Source organism: Agrilus planipennis, unplaced genomic scaffold, assembly GCF_000699045.2.
Source record: "Agrilus planipennis isolate EAB-ADULT unplaced genomic scaffold, Apla_2.0 scaffold56, whole genome shotgun sequence".
NCBI classification, from domain to species: domain Eukaryota; kingdom Metazoa; phylum Arthropoda; class Insecta; order Coleoptera; family Buprestidae; genus Agrilus; species Agrilus planipennis.
Window position 1 is genome coordinate 81,866 of NW_020438870.1, and position 23,371 is coordinate 105,236.

Genomic DNA, 23,371 nt, shown 5'->3' on the forward strand with positions numbered 1-23,371 from the left:
TAATGGGGAATTTTTCTGAGTAAGAAAAATTCCCCATTATGAATAAAAGTATATTTATCTTGGTAAAAAGCGGGCCCCCTTCTCAATTTAATTAACGTAGCAAAAGGCTCATTTTGTTGTAAATCATATTGATTTTTATAGTCGATAAAAGATTTTTACGTAAAATTTCTGTTTCAAAAAAAAAGTCAAAATATACAAATATATTATAAAAATCATTTTTATAACGTGAACATTGAGTGATTAAATTTTATATTACAACTAATAATTTCTAACGCGTAGGTAAATATAACTACAGACTCTTTTCAATATTTAGTAGTATCAATCTATTATTTTCTTTTTCTTTCAACATTTTCATGTAGAATGTGTATTTTAGCACATTTTAATAATATTTCCATTCGAATTTTCATTTAATATGTATTAGGTGTGCCTATACATACAATAAATAGCACATAACTTAAACTATTTAATCAAGTGAAATTTTTGTTGGTTCATGAATAATATAGAAGTTTGTATTGCTTGCAATGTGAACCAAAATTTTCTGGGATATTCTGTCTATCGCTGCTACCATAGTAAAGTTCTCAACTTATGAATTTAAACATAAAGTTCTGCGATTCCACCTTTAGACATTGAAATTACCAATTCAATGTTAATGATAAGGAAAATCAAGGTCTCCAATGAAATTTGCCTAATTGCTTAACAAACGATTTCCTAGTTTACTAAGTGAATTTAAGTGTTTTCTTTTAATTTTTTATCGTAATTTATTTCACCTTATACTAAGGATTAACAATTTTGAACCAATTTCAATGCTAAAGAAAGGGAAAGAATTTTTAATTTGCCAGTATTTATGTGAGAAGAAATTTGCGGAATGATGTACTGATTTGATGAAAAGGCTATAAGGCCTTTACGGCTAGCGTTAACAGAATAGTGCGTATACGGTCTTGATTGACATGTTCTAGGATTCTTTCCGCTTTCGTTGAGGCAGGATTCCACCCCAATTGTTCCCGAAACGTCGGAAAAAACAACTCCATGGGTGTTTTCATCAAAGGAGGTGAATCAATCCTAGACCATGACCATCAAGCCTGAATATCGGACACTATTCCAATCTCTATTTGTTTTAGAAGAGTAAACAGTATGAGCCTGTTTCGAATCCAGTTGGTGCACCTACTGAACTTTTAATTCTAAGAAAAAATAAAAAAATTTTCTCATTGTTTTTTAGATTAAAAGCCAGCATCTTCCAGATACATTTGAAAATAAAAAGGCTGATTTTTTTTGTGTGTTCTCACTAGTGTAGAGAACAATGTCGGGAATTACCAACTTGAACCAATAGAGACTTCGGCAAGTGTCAGAAATGTAGGGCCACCAGTTAACAAACTCTCTTACGTTAAAGTATAAAACGCGAAGTTTGTATGACGTCTTTAAATAATCATTTATCAAATTCTTATTCACATTTTGAAAGTACATTTTATGTACCCACTTACGTACGCCTTTTTTGTTTCCAGCGCATAAAACTTAGTGGTAATTAAATTGTTTCATTCCATGTTTTTGTAATAAAAAATCAATCGCAGGTATTAATTACTGTTATTCTCGTTTAGCCATTTCTATTGACTGATATCAGGAATAATGGTCGATATATCACAATTTTGTTCAGTGGCGTAACTACATTTAAAAAAATTGTGTTCGAAAGGAAAAAAGGAAACTCAGGAAATGTAAAATTTATGAAAGAGAGAAATATATTTACTCTGAATTTGCAATCAAACAAGTTTAATAAAAATTTTACATTTTCTCTTCAAGCTTTTGTATTTTTGCAGATGTTGTCAATAAATTCCGAATGTTAATCTTTTTGGCTTCGATATTTTAAATCAAAATTATACCTAGAGAAGCTCAATCATTCTTCAATGTTGAACATTTATAATTCACTAGTAGCCTCAACCCGTCCAAATTTGAAAGGTACCTTTGTCCTTTGTGCCTTTGTCGATAGTGCATGACAGTTGGAACCAATTTCTCCATAATCTAACCTAATAAGCCTTTGGTGCGTAGCAATTAGCCCTAGACATCTTTCTTTTAATTTAATAATATATTAAACTTTTAACCTCCGTCTTATACCCATGAGAGGCGGGATAATGGATGATTACTTTGTGCTAAATTTCAAGGTTCCTAACTCAGTGGCTTAGACTGTGCCTTGATCGATACTTTGCATTTCCTTTTCACCCCCTTAGGGGTTGAATTTTAAAAAATCTTTTCTTGATGCTTATTATCGTTGCATAACGAACTTCTGTGCAAAATTTCAAGTCTCTAAGCGCAGGGGTTTAAACTAAGCTTTGATATGTATTAGTCAGTCAGTTTATGCTATATCTACAGCAGTGCTTTTCAAACTTTCGAAGTCCGCAAGCTTTAAAGCTTAGAGGTCCCCTAGCTTTTGTTAGATGAATATAAAATAAGTTTTGGAACACTTATTTTTAAGGGTAAATGTGATTGTAAAAAAATTTCAAACCTGTTGCAATTATAATATTTAATATAAGAGTTAAAGAATGGAAATATTTGAAATGAACAGCAAATATTTATATGCTTGGCCAACAAAACGCATCATCTTTTTAACATAACTAACAGCTATTATATTTTTGTAGCCACATAATAAACCTGCCAACACGTCCTTATCCACAAAATAATTCTAAACGACAATAAAAATAAACAACACAAATTTTGCACGCATCACCTGACAGTCTCGTCGTCCAGCTTAAAAAAATTTAACGGGACAGCTAATTTTCATACTAAGCACCATAAAATCTTGACGCGTTTTTAATTTTAATATTAATAAAGAAAAATGGCAAAAAAGAACGCGTGGATATCCTGCAAAATGTAAAACCGCGTTAACTGTAAGCTAGTGCAAAATTTGTGGCTCAATAAAACGTGTTAATATGTTAAAATTTAAGTTTATATAAGTAGCAAGGTTTTGAGAAAATTGACTGTGACAGACGGACAGATGAATATGTGAATGGGTTTTATAAATATTTCTGTGTTCGTTTTGAGGTACAGGACTCTACAAAACTCATGTTAATGTAGAAGGTTGTTTATTATTGCAATTTCTAATTGCGTTTCTTTAAAATTGAAATTGAAAGCGCTTTGTTTTTATGATTAAAAAGATTAACTGGTTCATGGTATTCATTAGCATTTAGCTTCTCGTTTCTATTTGTTTACAATTGCGATTTCTCGTAATTTAACTTATTTTATACTGTCCATTGTCTACTTTCAATTTTTAGTGAAAGTTTGAATAGCGACACAATTCAGTTAATAAAATTCCATAATTTGTTAATGTTTTTCAAATGTATAAGAGTAATGTTACCAAAAATAAAGGTCAATTTTACTTATACGCACAAAAGGTCATGCGCGGAATAAGAAAAATGCAGTCTTATAAGTACATTGTAAAGTTGTTATATAAAAAAACTCGGTCAGTAATGATAGAAAATTGCTTTTCGATCCGACTTACTGCACAAAATTCAAAGGTTCAATGCTTTATTTCCTCGACTATACCATCACGTACGCATTTCAATTGTTTTGACCATAATATTTTGTTAAAACCAAATTATTCTATTAAACAGTCTACTTGACACTAAATACATTCGGAAATGTTTTAACAACATATTCATCTTCGGAAGTCATTAATATTCCTCCACTCATCTTAACTCCTGTTTCTGCCTCTAATATGTCTGACTAGACTTTCATGCCTGAGAAAGTGTTCTATCAACCTATCTCGCCTATTTTTTATTGACTTCGATAGAGTCCTCTATTCTCCTACTCTTTCTAATACCTCTTAATTTTTAACCTTCTCTATCCACGGTATTCTCATCATTCGCCTGTAACACTACATTTTGAATGCTTCTAACATTTTCTAACAACATATTGAGAGAATCAAAATCAAACAAAAAAAGTGGGTTTTTCCACAAATTCTGTATTTTGAAGAGATGGGCTAGCTTCACTGAAGCATTCTTAATTTAAATTCAATTAAAAATGGATTTAAAAAAATTAATTATTCAATGTGCACGTTAAATACATTCCATAAAATGTTTGCACCTACATACACAAAGAATAGGCATACATGTACTGTAGAATAAATTGGAACCATGTGCCACTTACAATAAGGGGTCCGACTATAATTATTGTTTACAAATCATCATCAGTGCTTCAATATTTGAATAGCATTAATTTTTACCTATGTAATGGTGATGTTCCACTGGCTTTTATTGTTCGCCAGCGACTTAACTAATATCATATGTTGAATTGAATTATGGATTGAGCAAGCTTACTGTTACGCAGTCTGGTTTCACTTTCTACCATATACATCGAAAGCGAAAAGATGTTACCAATGAGCGGATGTTCATGTTCATATATGTAGGATATTATACGAATAATACACAGAGGGTGTTATCGAATCAAATTCTTATAAATGTACACAGCGTCTCAAAAAAAAAGGGTTCCAAGAAATGTATGCCACTGAATTTTTTTAAAGTTTTAGGACGTATATACTTCTTGTAATAGTTTTGTACAACTGTAGGGATAGATATACAGGGGCAAAAATTAGTATGCTTAGATTTGCAGATGATATAGCAGTATTAGTATATAGCAAGGAGGACCTAGAGATAGCTTTAAATAAAATGGAAGCAGTACTGACAGATCAGTACTGTATGAAAATAAATAAAAGTAAAACTAAAATACTGGTATGCAAGGGAAGAAAAGGTAGGGAAAGAGTGAACATAAAGATAGGAAGTCAGATAAGTCAGAATGGAAGGAGTAGTAGGGATATAAAGCTGAGGATAGCGCAGGGTCGTGACACCTTTAATAAAAAGAAGTTACTTCTATGCTGGCGAACGGTTAAATTAGAAATTCGAAAAAAATTGTTTAAGGTGAATGTTTGGAGCACGGCGTTGTACGGGTGCGAAACATGGACAGTGGGCGCGTCAGAAAAGAAAAGGTTAGAAGTCTTCGAAATGTGGTGTTATAGGCGGATGATGAGGATAACATGGGTAGAAAAGGTTAGAAATGAAGAGGTATTAGAAAGAATAGGAGAACAGAGGACTCTATGGAAGTCAATAAAAAATAGGCGAAATAGGTTGGTAGGACACCTTCTCAGGCATGAAGGTCTAGTCAGACATATTAGAGGCAGAAACAGTGGTTAAGAGGGGTAGAGGTAGACCTAGATCAGATTACTGTGTGATTAATGTGTACGTCCACCTGAAAATATCACCTATTTCATTGAAAACTATCCAAAACTAACCAAACCAAGGGTTTTTATGAAAAGATCGACCCAGCAAGAGTTTTATTCATGAGCAATGAATTTCATACTTTTTAAACGTTTTAACAACGGAATTATATTGTAAAATTTACCTTGGGTTTTAGAGCCTGTGGGTGATTACTCCCTTAAAGGTAAAATCGATGTTTTGCAGGGGTAATAAAACTTGTCATTGATGATAAATTTTATAATCATGATTCGCGGATTAATATGCTTTAGACGTTGCTGATCAGCATTAAAAAAATTCTCAATTCTCGGAGCTCCTGCAAAAAGGAGTTCGAACCTTTGAAATGCTCATATCTTGAGAACGAAACTACATAAAGAAAAACGGCTCGCACCAATCGAAAGTGCGTGATAAAATGTTTAAGAAACGATATTGACAAGTGCAAAATCCTGAATAAGCTACCGAGATGCTATAAAATAGCAAACGGCTAATAATATAAAGAAAATTTTCATTTGGATGTACTGTTTTCTTTGAGAGCATTATAAACAAGGGGTGAAATCAATTTCCTTAATAGTTGAAGGGAGTAACAAGATTAAAAATCGGTTGTCTGTAAAGTCGGTTTACTGACGATAGTTGAACGTGACAACGTCATAAGAAAATACTGATTAAATGATTTCATTTTTCAAAAGAAAATTTTAATTTTATTTGTTTGATAGATATTTTGTATGGATATAGAGAAGGAGGTAATTGGAAATGTATTATTGTATAGCAGCTGTCCACGCGGACGCATCGCTCACTCAAGTAGGAGAGAGACAGATGTCGAACGCTGCCGAACGCGGAGGCCGATTGTGCCTCTTTGTCGCTCGTTCCGCTCTCTCGCTTGCACTTTAAGCCTTAAATGGAACGCCTCAGAGCGAGGTAACGCCGCATGAGTCATGTTTTTTCGTGCGTGCAGCCGGCTCTATCGAATTATAAGACGTTGTCACGTCAAAATGCTCGAAACTGCTGTTCTAGAGACACACACTCATAATTGTAATTTTAAAAGCTTCTGGCGTACATCACCAGATGTGTCAAAAACCATGTCACAAGACTCGAAAAAATGTAAATAAAAGTCACGCCCTTGAAAATTTACATAAGCATAAATATATTTGAAAATTATGTGAATCACTGTGTTTTAGCGTATAATTTATGTTTCTACGTTCAGTAGTTCTAAGAAAAAAGGTTGCGACAGATTACAGAAATTAAGAAAATATAATCGTAGTTTTAAATTGCTTCAAGAAGTAATTTCGTACAATCTTTTTCTAATTTTATTTAGTTTATATCGTACTTTTTTCTGTCAGTTATTTTCAATAATTTAATCTGGAAAAACAGTTTCTTGTTCCATTTTCTCATTTTTCGATAAAATCTTATTGATCTTCGACTATGAGATACAGCAATAATAGTTTAAAGACTTTCTATGAGTTGCATACACATTTCAATATTCCTATCTACACAATGTTTTATTTCTACTAAGTCATTGGTTTTATAAAGAGGTATTCTTGCGGCATTCTATCTTAATTACAACAAGTCATTTCCACTCTTAATGTAGCTACTTGTGTTGTTACCTTGCAGTTAACGACCTGCTTCTAGAAAAATTTTAATTAATTAAATTTAATATTTAAAATCATTGTTTCACATTACGCTTCACAATTAAATATTTAATTATTCTTAACAGCGCTGTGTTGTGAAGTTTATACATTGTATATGCTTTTTTAATTAATGTAATAAGTTGATGTATATACATATTTAGTATTTAATTGCAGTGTCTGTACAATGTAAATTCATTCAATATTCACATTTAAAAATATTAACCTTTCTGTTGAATGTGGTGGGCTCTATATTAAAATAGTTAGACGAAGATAAAAAATTTGGTATCGATAATATGAAATAAATAAATTCTAGAAGTCTTCCAAGATCCCTAATCATTTCTTACTAAAATAATAGCGACAGTAAATCATTTAGCTTCTCTGGGAGTTATGCAAGATAATTCACGAAAAAGTTTAAATTAATGATGAATATTTTTTGATATAAAGTTTGTTTCAAAACTTTGGACGATGTCGAGTTGCCTCCCAAAGGTAATTAAGTCATACTCCGCTGCTAGGAGGTAATTCGACTTACCGAAAGTTTTAACCTTTACTAAAAGGAGGTAGACAGGAGGCAACTTGTCATTTTCGAAAAGTTCTAATAAATTATCTACCATTTCCTTCGATCGCTTTATTTTTTAATTTTATTTTAATTCTGATGCTTCATCAAGTGAGTGTTATTGACAACTTCAGTTACAACAATTTTAGGTAGGACCATCGCAATAAGAATCATATGGTGTTGACCTCCTTGCGAGGTACCATTTTAAAATTTTATGAACATTTTACGAATTGTAATCAGTTATAAACCATAAAAATTTTATGTCGCTCATAATTTGGCGTTTAAATGGTTTTGTAATGCTGATTACCATTTGATGACCAAGTGCTTTACCAATAGGTACCTATACGCATTCCAGTGTGATTGTCTGCGATTGTCATTGCTACAAACCTGCGTAAGTTCAGTTAAGAAGTGATCGTCTATTGTTTACTTCGCATTAAGGCAATAATTAACTTATTAGTTGGCCTTTGTTTGCATACGTATACGGTTGGTTATTGTAGAGATTCTTGAATGTAACGAAGCAAGCGCATTGGCCTAATTTTAGAATGAATTTGTTCCAATTCTAGTACGTACATCTAACACACAGTGCGCAGTCTGTGAACTGTTTTCGTGAATTGTTTTTCGTGAAAAATGGAAAGTGAATTTTGTTTTTTTCTTTTCATTTGTATTGAGATATGATTGCAATTTTTCGAATGTAGGAAACGGCGTGTCTGCGCCACAGAACGCGGATATTGATCCGAAGGAAGTGATGTTATTGGAAAGTATTGCTTAAAGACAAAAACTAGGGTAAGCATGCCAGAAAACACGCTGTTACAAATGAATTTGATGTTAAGTCATGAAAATTGTCTAATTTGTCTTGACCTTATTGGTTCCTTTCAATCAATTATGTAATATTAAGTAGGTAGCACAATTCACTAAAGCGAACTTTTGCGGTTTCTCTATAGTTTCGAATGAAAAATAAACGTAATACCGATAATTCAATTTTCAATTTAATTAATTTAATGTGCCATCAATAAAAGTAAATTTAATTAAAGGATACTGCATAATGATTCAACACTAATAAGGCTTTACTGTCTAGGTCATCCATAAACATTTTTTTTTTTTGAAAAACAGTTTACAACGAAAATATGTTTAGAATTAATTATTAATTAGATTTATGGAGTAAAAAGTTATAAAAATTACAAAACGTTACTATCCAGTGCGCTAGCCCGAAAATTCATTTTTTTGAAATTCATTCATTAATACTGAAAACGTTGCTGTTAATGATGAAAAAAATGTCAAAAATTAAACAAGGGGGCCATGTACGAAAATTAAACGATATAATATGACATCAATGTAGGTATAATAGTTTGCATTTGTTTGGGACGAGGCCAACATCACCACGTCTTTGTTTAATAACAATTCTTTTTTGTGCCATCGTGCCTACTTTGATCTGAATGTCGCGTTCGTCACAACATTCCCACATCTTTTAAAGCCACCACAATGACCGCAAGGATAAATTCTCGTTCAGACTCTTTTATTCATACGTTAATAAAGATGTGTTTTTCATATTTGTTAAGGCATTAACCTTGCTCGACACTATTATAATGGCTTCCTTCAAGTACGCTGGTATCGTTACAGTTACCTCGACATTACAACAATGATAAGTGACTAGACCCGTAAGGAATAAGTATTAACCAATGTTTTTATTAATAGATGTGTGTAGTACGAATAAATGACTGTAAACAACTTAATTAGATGGCAAAACCCATGTCTTTTCAGCTACAGAACGGAAAAGTTTGGAAAATAGAGAACGTTAAACATGACATGTTTGTTTCCACTGGAGACTAGCTAAACTCATTCAAATTTGAATGGATGATACTGTTGTCGATTTAATCCGTGAGGGTTAATTCACAACCACTACCGTTCTATCTAAAATTTAAGACCTTACCACCAAATATTTATATTTAATCGTAATTTTATTGACCACACCTGTATATGCTACGAATTATTTAAGAAACTCTATTATCTATTGATTGTATTTTTTTTATAATTTTAGTTTCTGTGTTTTTTTAACGAGAATATTTTTCGTACGTGTATTTTCAGCAATATCTTAAGAGTATTCTATATAAATTATTTTAGGTAACAAACTCCTTCAAAATAATACGTTATAGAGTCTATAAAATTTTGTTTCAAAATCCTCTTTTATCCTTTCTGATTTCATTAACTACTAATTTTATTTGTCAGATTATAAAAACACTAATTTTTGAGATTCGCGAGCGCGTGGGTGATTATCATTTTTTTAAAGTAATACGAAACCCTAAAAAAAGACAAAAATTTTAACTTTCTAGCTATTCGATAGGAAGTATAGTATAAAGATCATTTTCCTTTGATGTAGTATTTTCTTGGTATATGATTGCATTGACCTTTACTTGATTAAAATTCATGTTGAAGAAATGTAACAGAATAGAAGTCTGAACAAATCAAACTAATAGATCTACGCCAGTTTTTTATTTGCCATTTACTCATTGTTATTCATAACATTGTTCATGCCATTTTACGTAAATGACATTTATTATGTGACATGACCTGGCATGGAGCGTATATATTTTTTAAAATTCATCAAACTTTAATGAAAAGTAACTACAGTAATTAAGGCAAACAGTGGTTTCTTCCGTCGTTGTCATTTGGATAATTGGAAAAATGGAGACTTGAATCATAAATGAATCATGTGGTATTAAATTCTTGTGAAAACCATGTAAACGTGTGGTAATTTTATACAAATGAGGAAACGATTATTAATGATAGTTCTGTTACTAACGCAGGATGTGAAGAAAAATAATTTCTACATGTAGGGGTAAATTTTTATTTACTAAACCAAAAGATTAACTTCTTAAAGTATCTTTAGATTAATTGAATGAATGCTGGCTGATCCTCTACTTTATATACTGCAGCAAAGATTTAAAAACATAAGTTGTACGAATTAATTAATATGTCGCTTCATGGTTCATTTTTGTCACTATGGTTATTCTCGCAAGCATTAAATGTTAGTCAAAGTTTTATTCGTTTGTAGTTTTACTGATTTATGTTTGCTAAAATTATTTGAAAAATTACTTTTAATTCTAATACCAAATACGTGATAATAATAATAATAATATAGTTTTAATCTAAATCGTACTTATAGCAATATAAGAGTATAATTTGAACAATTATTTGTTAAAAACTAGAAATCTTTGATTCACGTTATACTGTATGTTTTAATGCAATTGATCCTATTCTAACATTTTATTATTTAGAAAAACGATATAGAATTTTACGTAAGAAAGAGGAGGGGAAGATCGAGACTTCTTATATATCCTTACATGGCATGGGGGTATGGGGGGGGGGGTCAAAAGTCACCAAAATTGTCCTACACAAACTGCGCTGTTTTCACTAACGGCTAGCTAAACATTCAGTCGAATTATCATATATTGCGTTTGACATTAGGGTAGCTAATCTATACTGATAAGTTTGTAAGGTTGTGGTATGTATAAATTAGTGCACCATATTTGATAAAAGTGATATCCAATTAGGAACTGAAAATAATAATATAAATTACTGAAGGAAAACTCCGAGTTTCAAGCAAATCTATTTATCTATAATAGCAGACACATTACAATAAATTGTTTCACTACATAGTTACTTCATCGGGTAATCATTGACATCAAAACAACTCATAAAAAAAACTCGAATTTCATTTGGAGTTAAAATATAGTTTAGGGTGTAACTACCCACTGTATTACATTTACCCTAACCGTTCATTTAACCCTTGGAATATTAGCTTCTTTGACTATAATTTATTGTGTACTTATACTGTACCATAGCGAATCGAATTACAATATTTGTTGGCTTAGTTAGTGGAAACATACTCTTACGAAAACCCTTTTAAACAAAATATAGTAACAAAAAACTGTGTATTATTAAAGAGAATGTTAATAATTTTTCTTTTTTGTACTGTTGCCATTTATGTTCTCGGAACTATTTTTCTGGGTTATATAAATAGTAAATAAAAGAGTATTGCATAAAGTGAATTTATTATAGTTGAAGTAGTTCTCTCTCTATTGTAGTACGCAAAAGTTGGTCACTTATTCATGTTGTAGAGTACCATTTCAATAAACGTACTATGAATGTCTCCATTAGAAAAAGCTCGCATTTATATTAACATTTACGCAATTCTCGTTTAAAGACAGATCTGATGCGCATTTGTCAATTATTCGAGTAACTGTACAGAAAGTGAAAGCGACGATTTTCTTTTTGTAGAGAAGGAGGCACCTATCAATGAAAACCACACAACATGAACTACCATTTTGATGAAAAATATTTATGACATTATTAGAATTTCTACAGGTATCTATCGAATGACACTTCACTCAACTATGCTTGACATCGTAGTTACCTGTCGTGGTTTCACCAGCAGTATATATGATAAAAATTTAATACCGGTTACAACTCAAGAACAATTAAAGAATATGCGTCATTCTTCGAATGCAACCTCACTCGGCTATTTATATTTAAAATATTTAAATTTTTGTTTTTTTTTCAATCCTTTAGAAGGCAATTTTCGCAAAATTCTTTCTTGGTGCTTCTTTATACATATATACACAATCCAAAAATATTTTCTTAGGTCCCATTATAAAATGAATAGTATACTCCATTTTTTTACATATCCCGTTTAGGCGTGATAGTAATCATAACCAAAAAGAAAGGTGCGGATAGGTGCGAGACATTTAGAACAATTAAGCTTTACTTCCCATGCGTCAAAAATCTTAACTAGAATTGTACAGAGAAGAACAGAAAAAAGGACGGAAGATCACTTTGGGTTTAGAAGAAATAGAGGAACGTGAGAGGCCATTCTAGCTTCACGGGTATCAATAAAGAAAACGATAGAAAAAGGAAAGTGTGCCTACATAGGATTTGTAGATTCAGAAAAAGCTTCTGACAATGTTAAATGGAACAGGATGTTAAATATATTAAAAATGTAGTTACAGAGATAAAGAGCAACAGGCAGTTATAGAGCTGGGGCTGCAACGTAGAGAAGTAAATATTAGGAAGGAAGTCAGACAGGGATGCACGCTGTCACTACTGCTATTTAATCTATACATCGAAGACGCGATCAATATCATTAAAGAAAGTACAACCAGAGGGATAGACATACAGAGACAAAAGATTAGTATGCTTCGATTTGCAGGTGATGTAGCAGTATTAGCATCTTGCACGGAGGAGTTAGAGATAACTTTAAATAAAATGGAAGCGGTATTGACAAATAAGTATTGACAAGCAGTGTTGTACAGTAACTAAAATACTGGTATACAAGGGAAGAAAATGTAGGGAAAGAGCGAATCTAAAGATAGGAGACGAAAAATTAGAAGGAATGGTTGATTTTAGATATCTAGGAAGACTAGATAAGTCAGGGCGGAAGGAGTAGTAGAGATATAAAGCAGAGGATAGCGGAGGGTCGAGTCCCCTTCAACAAAAAGAAGTCACTTCTGTGCTGGCGAACGGTTAATGTAGAAATTCGAAAAAGATTGTTAAAAGTGTATGTTTGGAGCGCGGTGCTGTACGGGTGCAAAACATGAACGGTGGGCGCGGCGGAAAATAAATGGTTCGAAACGGGGAAATATTAGAAGGAGTAGGGCGCTATGCAATTTAAATAAGAAATAGGTGAGATAGAATGCTAGAACAGCATCTCAGGCATGAACGTCTAGTCAGACATATTAGAGTAGAGAGTAGAGGTAGACATAAATTAAATTACTGTTCGCAAATAGTTAAGGATGTGAGTTATTCTAGTTATGGGGAAATGCGAAGATTAGCTCAGGATAGGAAAGAGTGGAGGTGCGTGTCCAACCAGTCGTAGGACTGACGACTTATGATGATGATGATCCCATTGAGGGAGGCCCTTTAAAACAAAACAGAAAATGACTCTTTTGATGTTCTTACGATACAATCTTGGTTATTAATAACCTTACCACATCATTCTATCCTAACGATATATGCATTCTACTCAGTGCTCACTTTCTTTATGCAGTTGTTTTCTAAAATGTAAATATAATAGTCGATAAGTAAATTGCACACATTGCACGAAGAGATTAAACCAATAGCGAAAATCTATATGTAAAAGAAGGTTGCAAAAATTGTAATATCATTACTAAATTTAATGATAAATGTCCTCGTGCGTCAATAGCTAATATTTTTGCTATTTTGTTGGCGAAAGCAACTCATCATGCTTGGATTTGTATAAATTATAAATAACTATCGACTGTACATTTGAAACTTCATCTAACGGCCTCAGAGCAAGGCACAAAAAAATACCATCAATAGTACATACGTAACTATACAAAAAAAAAATAAGTAATTTTTAATTCTTTACGTAAAAAAAAACATATTCGAAAAAGTAAAGCTGACGAAATCAACAAATAAAAAAGTGTGTAACTATTTTTTTTTTTTATTTAAATGGAATCTATTGGCTGATGCAAAATCAGACATCCTTGAAGTTTATTAACAATGTATTAAGTAAGACTTTGACAGCTATAAATAAATTAATTAAACTAATTATTGTATTACGTTGACTACTTTATTATCGTCATCCATATCTTGTTACTGAAGGTACAACAAACATTTAAATTGAGGAGAGGAATCAATTACTTTGTCAGTATTTTATTCTACACAGGTAATGTAGAAGGTAAATTTGGATGATTTACACATATTTATTATGATAAAAAAAGTAATCAAAAAACACACCATTACGCATAATGAATTTTCGAATTATTTAAATTATTATTAAAAGGTATTACTAAATGATTATTATTTTTTAACTAAAAATTATCTATTATAAAACACACAGGTATTTTTTATTATTTTAATAATATAATTATGTTAATTATATGTAATTGCAGGTGTATTAACAATTATGCCCTACACACAAATCCGTTTAATATTTTTTTCTTATTATTATAGATTAGTGTTAACAACAAGTTGTTCATTTTTTTTGTCGAACGCGTGTATTGAGAATGATTGCATGTGTTTGAATAGCAACACGTTAATAAACCATTTGCAAAAAGCGAATGGAAACCCAGGCGGTGTGTGTAATTTACAATAACTTTTGTTTTAATAAGTTACCCACTTTTTTTTAAATACTAAATAATCAAGCAACGCAAGCAATTTCGTAATCAAAAACTCATTCATCTTAACTGACAAAAATGCAGTAGTAATTACGACTTAGTTTCGTTTTCAAAAAAAAATGGTAGGAAGTAATTTTTCAATTCATATCATATTTATACAGCCGGTTATATTATTTATATACTATAAATGTAAAGTGTTTATTAAAAGAACGTTTTTGATTATGCATTTAAATTTCACCCTGAAGTGCTGCCCTTACTGACCGCAATATCAGCAGCCTCCGCCGAAACCAGGTTTTAGTTTTTCAATTTTTTTAAAAGCTATGTTAGTGATGTTCATAACTGAAATAAGTGGACCAAATATTTTAGAAATCACCTTTCCTTCAGGTAACTAAAGTTTCACTCATTGTAATTATAATTTGTCATTATTTTTAATCCAAATTAACTTTTAAAGCTTACTATTTTAGTAGGTAATTTGTTCATTTCGTAGTTTTTGTTTTCAATTATTTTACACTCGAAAATGTATATTATATGGTTTCATATTAGGTACCTATACCTTCTATTATTTGACCACATTGTTTTAAACTTAAGTTACCTGAAGAATTTAGAATAAAGATAACAAAATATACGATCATGTCCCTTATTACTATTAGCCGTTTTGAATAGTATGGCAAATGATCCATAAAAATAAATCCTTTCGGACGCTTTGGAATACAGAATTACAAAAAAGTTCAGATGTGTTTAACAGAAGTAGGACAATTATCGTTTAGATTTTTTTTCCTAAAATTACTTCTAATAGGTTATCCAATGTACCTAACGTTTCCTATTTATTTAATAAATTGCCTATTTATTTCATATTATTTATGACTCATATAAGTTTGCAATTTTGTGAGTTCGAATTATAATTTAAGTACACGCTAACGCCGTCGTTAACTTAAACACAATGGCAAGGGAATTTTAAAAATCATTCACTGTAATAAAGGCAGTTATTTGACGTAATATTATACCTGTCGACAATCTAAATGGGCCTTCATTATAGAGAAATTATAGAAATTGGTAAAATTATCTAAACTACTTCAAAATTGCAGTAGTTAAATTAATGCATGAGTATATGTATTTAATGTTAGAGTTATTTACAATCAAAGAATCGAATAAATATTAACAAGTGTAGATGTATAATGTATTGTTGATTACACTGTCACTTGCCGACACGAAAAGGGTGCTATTATGTGTAATTACAATATTATTTTTTACCCTTTTTCTTGTGTGCCTCGCCAAATTGTGTGATATGAAAATGGAAAAGTAATTTATATGTTTACATAATAAGTATACAGCACGGCAATCTCATTTTAACGTGAGAGAAGCAATTTCCTAAGCATTTTTCGTCACTGAATTCAATTCGGGGTAGGTACCTATATAACTGCCCTGGTTATCTCAATATTGCAACAGATTATTTAAAATATTAATGCGTTGGAGTGATTTTGCGACCAAATTCGGATTTAAAAATTGTATCTTTCAAGTTTTGATTTTAGGACATCTCAAGAAGGTCAAGGTAGACAAGGTGATATCTATGCAAGGCTGACATGTTCTGTACTTGTGAATTTATAACTGTTCAACAGTGACACATCAATCGAACCCTAAATGAACAATTAAAATCAAAGGCTCAATTGCTGATTAATTTGCTTTTAGTATTAATAAGCGACTTTGACAAATCATTGCAAATAAAATAAACATTTTGACTATTTATCTTACAAAAGAGAAAAGATGTTTGTTATTAACATTGACCTCCTTTTTAAACAAATAAATAGTAAAATATTTTATTCATAGTGTCTAAAGATTTAAAAATATAACTCGACCATGAAAATAGGTACGTATTCCCAAAGGCAGTCTCACAATAATCACGTTTAATAGTCAATTAAGTATAGGTGTTCTTAATGCATTTCCATTCAATTTAAATTTGTTGAGATAACAAATTATCAAAAAATGCATTTAAGAAAAAATAGATTTAAACAAAACTATAGTTATTTAAATTAGGAAAGTGACCAAAATTTTGAAGTAAATGTTTTCACTTGTATGTACAAATCTTTAGATATACGTAAAACTTCTTTACCACCTAGGTACCCATTTAATTCCAGACTTTGCACACTTTTATTTATTTATTCACTATAGTTTTGTGTATATCTTTTTTCATCTCAATGCATTTTTATCTCCCTTTTGACAGTTACATGTTACTGTTATTCTTCAATAACATCTAGATAACATTTGAAAATAACCTGTTATCAAATAATAACCCATTACTACCCTAATATAGGCACGCAAACTAAAACAGACGAATGAGAATAGATTAGACACATCTCTCTAAAACTGTTACATATGAATCATTGTAAAATTCATTAACTCAATACGCGAAGAACGTACTTCCTGGAAATGTCGAAATTTCTTCGGAAGCATAACCACCTGCGGAGTATCCATAATCAGAATTGCCGTGACCTAGAAATTACGTGTGTTTACATGCGAATTGGCAATTGTCACACTCGAATTTTGCAAGAGTCATCTCGTCATACGACCCGACAATGGAAGCGCGGTAAGTGCGACAGGTGACTTGCTGACTTGGCATTCCCTGGTGCAATTACCCAGTTGAGTTTTCCGAACTGCAAGTGGTCGATTTTCCGCGCCGATCCGGACCACCGCACCGTCCGCATGGTCCGTACCATAACAAAAAGTTACTTAATGGAATTCAATGAAAGTAGGCTACGGTCTGCCCTAAATGCATTCGATTGCTTCGTACGCATAGGCAGACGAGCGATTGTTCTTACATGTAATATACAGGTGTGTGTATGTTATCTAATAATAATAACAACAAAAACAACAACAACAACAACGGTATGGTGGTATAACTACCTTACGATCGGTTTCACTTTCATTTGATCCAGCTAAGCTGTAAGAGGAAGGACAAATTTTAACTTTCTCTTACTGTAATCAATTTTATTTAATTAGCGTACCTACATAATTGTATATTTGTAGTTTTAAATAAAAATAAATGAGAAACAGAAAGCACTGGGTTTGTATTAGTAAAAGATTTATTGGTCTCAACCCTCTTCAGTCGTTTTTAAGGGAAAGATTCTGTTAGTGATAAACAGAGTTGAGCAAATCATGTGACTTTTTTTTAGAAAAAATCAATGATTTAAATCATCAGGTAGTAATAGATATCGAAGCATAGGAAACTGTTATTATTAAATTTATTATTGTACTGAAACAAGTAAAGCAAAAAAAAAGATAGAAACATGTACATGTACTAATAAAATGATTAAATCATAATTTATTTTTGAAATATTTAAAAAATAATACCACTTTTGAACATTTGTCAATCCCCAATCAGTTTCTTAATGTTACAAGTTCAAAACAAAAAAATTGCTCATAAAACATGATTTTTTTTTAATGACTGTATTGTGCTAGCATAGTTTCATCTACATTCACCGCTATTATTTACAGTTGGTTGTATAATGAAGCACAGGGTTAACAGCCGAGTAAAAGTTTTCCGCTTTGATTTCAATCGAAAAATCTGATTTGTATAATAGTTGATTTTTATCCACCATTGAGTAACAGAATTTTTAACCTAAGATTAATCGTTAATGAACAAAAATACCGGTTAAGTGTTCGTTTTTCAAAAATGGTTCCCTAAAACTTAATGTAACTTATAAACAATATGCTGATTATTAGTAGATATAAGTGCTAGTGTACTTGGTTTGGTCCGATACCCGGCGGATCCAACAATTTTTTAGGATCCAGCTGGGTACTGAATAGTAACACCGGTGCCGTGTAGTAATTCTACAGAGAAAATAGAAAAAACAAACACCACCAATAATAATTCAATAAGTGCATATACAAAAAACCTATCTAATGAAAATTGGTAATTAAGCTTGTATTGGGATAGGTCGTTTGTCCTAATTGTGTATTGATTATTTCGATATAGTTCTTGTGTTTACTTTTTCTCCTGAACAAGAATATATTAATATGATTGAACTGTTATAATTTCTGTCGCTTGTTGGTATCAGGTTTTGATTAACGATAACTTCTTAAGTGTTTCAATGGTTTCTTATAATTTGCCAACCAATAATTAAAATTTCATTGGTTAAGTTTTTAAACGACTTTTTCAACTAAACTTAAAACTTGAGACGTTGATGAAGGTGCCATTTAATGGAAAAATATAGGCCATTAACCGTAAGTGGGGGTTTTGTCGAGTACCCGGTTATCCGGTACCCGGTGTGCGTAATTCGCTACACATCATCTCAATAGCTCAGGATGAACCAATGGACTACTAGTATTGTTAAATTAAAAACCCTTGTTGCGTTAAAGCTTTGTATTTTCCAAAACACAACACTATGTACAAAAACTTAATGTATAAACCTTAACCTACACATAACCTTATTTATGTGCAGATTTCCCAAAATTATATTCCTTGAATGACAACCCGAATACGAGAGCGCCTNTCTCGAAGGATGCGACTTTAGCCAACACAAAGCAATTTGAGAATCGGTCCACAAATTAACGCTGGTTATCTTAAAAGTATTTTTATAAGTTTCAACTACCTTAGCTGCTAACTTAGATAATAACAAACACGCGCTTAGTTCCAATTTAGGAATTGTAATAGATTTTAGCGGCGCCACCCTATATTTAGAACAAATAAGTTTACAGGATACCATGTGATCCTCATAAATTACCCTTAAATATATACATGCCCCAAAGGCTCTTAAACTTGAATCACCAAAGCCGTGTATTTCAATCGAGATTGCGTTTTTGTCCGAAAACAACCACCTTGATATTTTTAAATCAGACAATTCCAAAATATTTTTAAGAAATTTATCCCATTCCGCCCTTAACTCTTCACTTAAAACGTCGTCCTAATCTAATTTTAACAGCCACATTTGTTTCATAATCAATTTTGCAACTACAACTACCGGAGCCACCAATCCCAATGGATCATATATCTGAGCAATCACTGATTAATTTTTTGTGGCGTAGAAATCGAAAATTCGTCGGACATTGAGCTCCAAGAAACTCCTAGAACCTTATTTGATACCTCGTCTGGTTTAATTGCGTAATCAATATTTGAAACACGAAAGCTAGCTAAAAACTCCTTTGAATTCGATCCCCATTTATGTAAGTTAAAATTTCCTAGCCCTAATAACTTAATAAGTTGATTACGTAAATCGAATAATGTATACAAGTCCATTGCACCGCTTAATATATCATCTACATAACATTGATTAAGAATAGTATTTGCCGCTAGTGGAAAATTGTCTAAATTTTTATTACCTAATTCAGATAATACCCTTGTAGCTAAAAACGGTGCAGCTTTTGTTCCGTAGGTTACTGTTTGTAACTCTATACATTGCAAACTTTGATTAGGTCCGTCTCTCCATAAAATATTTTGCAAAAAGGTCTGTGATGGTTCTACATCAATTTGGCGGTACATCTTTTCAATGTCCGCAATTATTACATATTTAAACGACCGAAACCTACACAAAATATCCACTAATTCTGGTTGACCCCTATACCCCTTTAACATCGCATGATTCAGAGAGTAACCCGTTGATGACTTCATAGAAGCATCAAAAACCACTCTTAGTTTTGTGGTCATGCTTGATTCCTTAATGACACAATGATGTGGAAGAAAATACTTATTAAACCCAAGAGAAGTTTTAAATGTGAGTGGCACATATTTTGCGTGACCCAATGATACATATTCATCAATAAACTGCTTATAATTTAAAAATAAATCATTATCCCTTAAGAACCTTTTTTCCAAATTAAAAAATCTCTTTTTTGCTAACGTATAGGAATCACCCAATTTTACATGTTCATTGCTTGTTTTAAGTAACATAGTTACCTGAAATGACCCGTCCTCTAAAATCTTTGTTGTCTTGTTAAAAATATTTTCCGCCAGTTCTTCCTCACAATTCCTAATTTTATTACTACAACTAACATCTTCGACTTCCCAAAATCTTTCCATTATTTTATTAACATCCCCTACAGTTGCCGTCAAAGAAACTTTATCAGAACTATTTGCACTTATATGCCCAATAAACTCCTCAGATAAATTGCCCGCAATAACCCAACCAAAGAGAGTGTTTTGTAAAACAGGCGAACCTCTACCTAGTTTTATTATTTCTGGTGTGATCAGGTCATAATAAATATCGGCACCGAGTAACAGATCAATTGATTTTTGTTTGTAAAATAACGGATCAGCCAGATGCAAATCGGCCGGAATTTGAATTTTATTCATATCTATTTGTACTTGGGGTAATTTCGATACAAATCTATCTAAAACTGAACAAGATACATGAATTTCCTTATTATTAATATCCTTACAATTTTTTAAAGATAGTGTAATGTCAATCATTTCGTTACACACCGCCCCTTTGCCTGATATTCCCGAAATTTGAACAGTGCGTTTATAGGTTGGATACAGTAACCTTTCCGCTAATTTTGTTGTTATTAATGAGCATTGTGCACCACTGTCCAATAAAGCTGTCGCTATAACAGACCTCCCGTTTCTATCCAAAAGACACACCTGTGTCGTCGCTAACATAACATAGTTAGATCTACCTTTTGCAATTGCAGATAATTGAATGGAATTACTTAAAGACGCCTTTTCTCCTACTATTTCATTATGATCAATTACTGCGATGGTGTTCTCCTGAGAGGCAGGAATATCCCTATTGTTTCCATTAATGCCACGTTGACCGTCACCGTTAGAGCTGTTACCTACGACAATGTTTTCTTTACTGCTAGGACCTTGACCCCCGTTTTTGCCTCTTTGAACATGCAATAAAGTATTGTGCCCACCCTTACAAATTGAACACCCTGCCTTAGTACAATTCTGCACAAAATGAGGCAACAAACACTTATAACACAATTTATTTATAGTTACAAATTGTCGTCGTTGGTCAGTCGATAACGATTTAAACTTATAGCATTTACTAATATGGTGATTAGTACCTTTACAATACTCACATTTTAGACCTGTGTGCACTCCCTTATAATCCGTGCTAGTTGTGTTTAAATTGATGAACTTTCCTTTACCTTCCGGGACCCCTAAATTTTCCAATGCAATACATCGTTTTTCCAGAAAATCCAAAAATGCCTTTAATGTAGGTAATGCACTACTTCCTCTATCAAATTCAAATGCTTGTTTAGTTTGAAAATCTAATCTTTGCATTAGTAAATAAATTAAAATTAGGTCCCAGCTCTCAATTGGGACACTCAAATTTTTTAACGATTCCGCATGTTGTTTTACTGTTGTAATGAATTCACGTAAATTAGGACCCGTACATCTATTTATAGACGGAATTTCCACCAGTGCCTTAATATGTGCATTAACAACAAACAATTTATTCTCATACCTAGTTTTTAAAATGTTTAGAGCAATCTTAAAATTGTCGTTAGTTAAAGGTAAATTTTCGACCAATTTTAAAGGTTCACCCTTTAAGGATGATTTTAAATAAATAAACCTTTGAATATCAGAGAACTGTGTGTTCTCGACAATCAGTGCATTAAATAAATCATAAAAACTACTCCAATCTGAAAATTTTCCACTAAAAACTGGAATAGATATTTCTGGAACTTTAATATTGTTATATTGAGACTGTAATGACCCTAAAGAACTAGAACTCAAATTAGAATTTGTTTCAATGTTTTTCTTTAAACACCTTTTAATTAATGCACTTAAATTTAGGTACCTGGTTTCTACGTCAGCTCTATCATTTAATGTGACTTCAGAATCATCCTCGTCTTCTATTTTCCCTTGAACTTCCGAATAACCTACATAAGCCTCATTTAACATATTCTGCCTTACTTCAAATTCACAAACATCTATATTGTTGTCAGCAATACTTCTATTTATAAAGGTTTCCACCCTAGTAATTGTGCCTTTAAAGACAGCCCTTTGTCTATTTAACCTTTCCATTTTTATTTTAATAAAAATTAAAAATAATGATGACTTAACCCAACGAAATTATCTAACTAAGCTAATCAAAGAAACCAATATCAACAAATAATCCACTAATTCAAAAATGTCAGTAAAAAATGCAACAAACAATAAAAAATATTTTGTCTGACCTTAAATCCGAAAATTTCACTATCCACTGTATACACTGTACACTACACTATCGCCCATAAATAACCTGGTAGCTCCAACTCCTTGTATCCATATATCTCTTCGGCATCAATTTCGAAGAATTCCAGAAATCCGTAACTTCCAATATGCAACCTTGTAGTATTCAAAACTTCTATGTTATATAGACGAATTCCCATGTATAACCACTAGTCCTGGGTACTCCTGATCCGGCTCGAATGACCAATTAATATGTGCGTAATTCGCTACACATCATCTCGTTAGCTCAGGATGAACCAATGGACTAGTATTGTCAAATTAAAGACCCTTGTTGCGTTAAAGGTTTATATTTTCAAAAACACAACACTATGTACAAAAACTTAATGTATAAAACCTTAACCTACACATAACCTTGTTTATGTGCAGATTTCCCAAAATTATACTCCTTGAATTACAAACCCGATACNCCCTTGTTGCGTTAAAGCTTTGTATTTTCCAAAACACAACACTATGTACAAAAACTTAATGTATAAAACCTTAACCTACACATAACCTTATTTATGTGCAGATTTCCCAAAATTATATTCCTTGAATTATAAACCCGATACGAGAGCGCCTACTCGTCATGAAAAGCAAAGTACTTCTCCTTCTGAAATTATTTCCGAAAAACTGCCTGCCTCCTCCTTGAACCTTTTTTTATTGCCACTTGTTTTCAA

At 31.9% G+C, this 23,371-nt stretch overlaps 1 protein-coding gene across 4 annotated transcripts in view; it reads left to right on the forward strand.

The window, feature by feature from the left end:
* Window positions 1-23,371, forward strand: part of LOC108732685 (ABC transporter G family member 20) — a 77,489-nt gene that overhangs the window by 26,085 nt on the left and 28,033 nt on the right. The window contains exon 1 of one of the 4 annotated variants that reach the window (XM_018463625.2): window positions 7,929-8,192. The exons of the other annotated variants lie outside the window; for them this stretch is intronic. The gene's annotated coding sequence lies outside the window, so the exon portion shown is untranslated. Of the gene's footprint in view, window positions 1-7,928; window positions 8,193-23,371 lie in introns of those variants that run through there. 4 annotated transcript variants of the gene reach the window in all.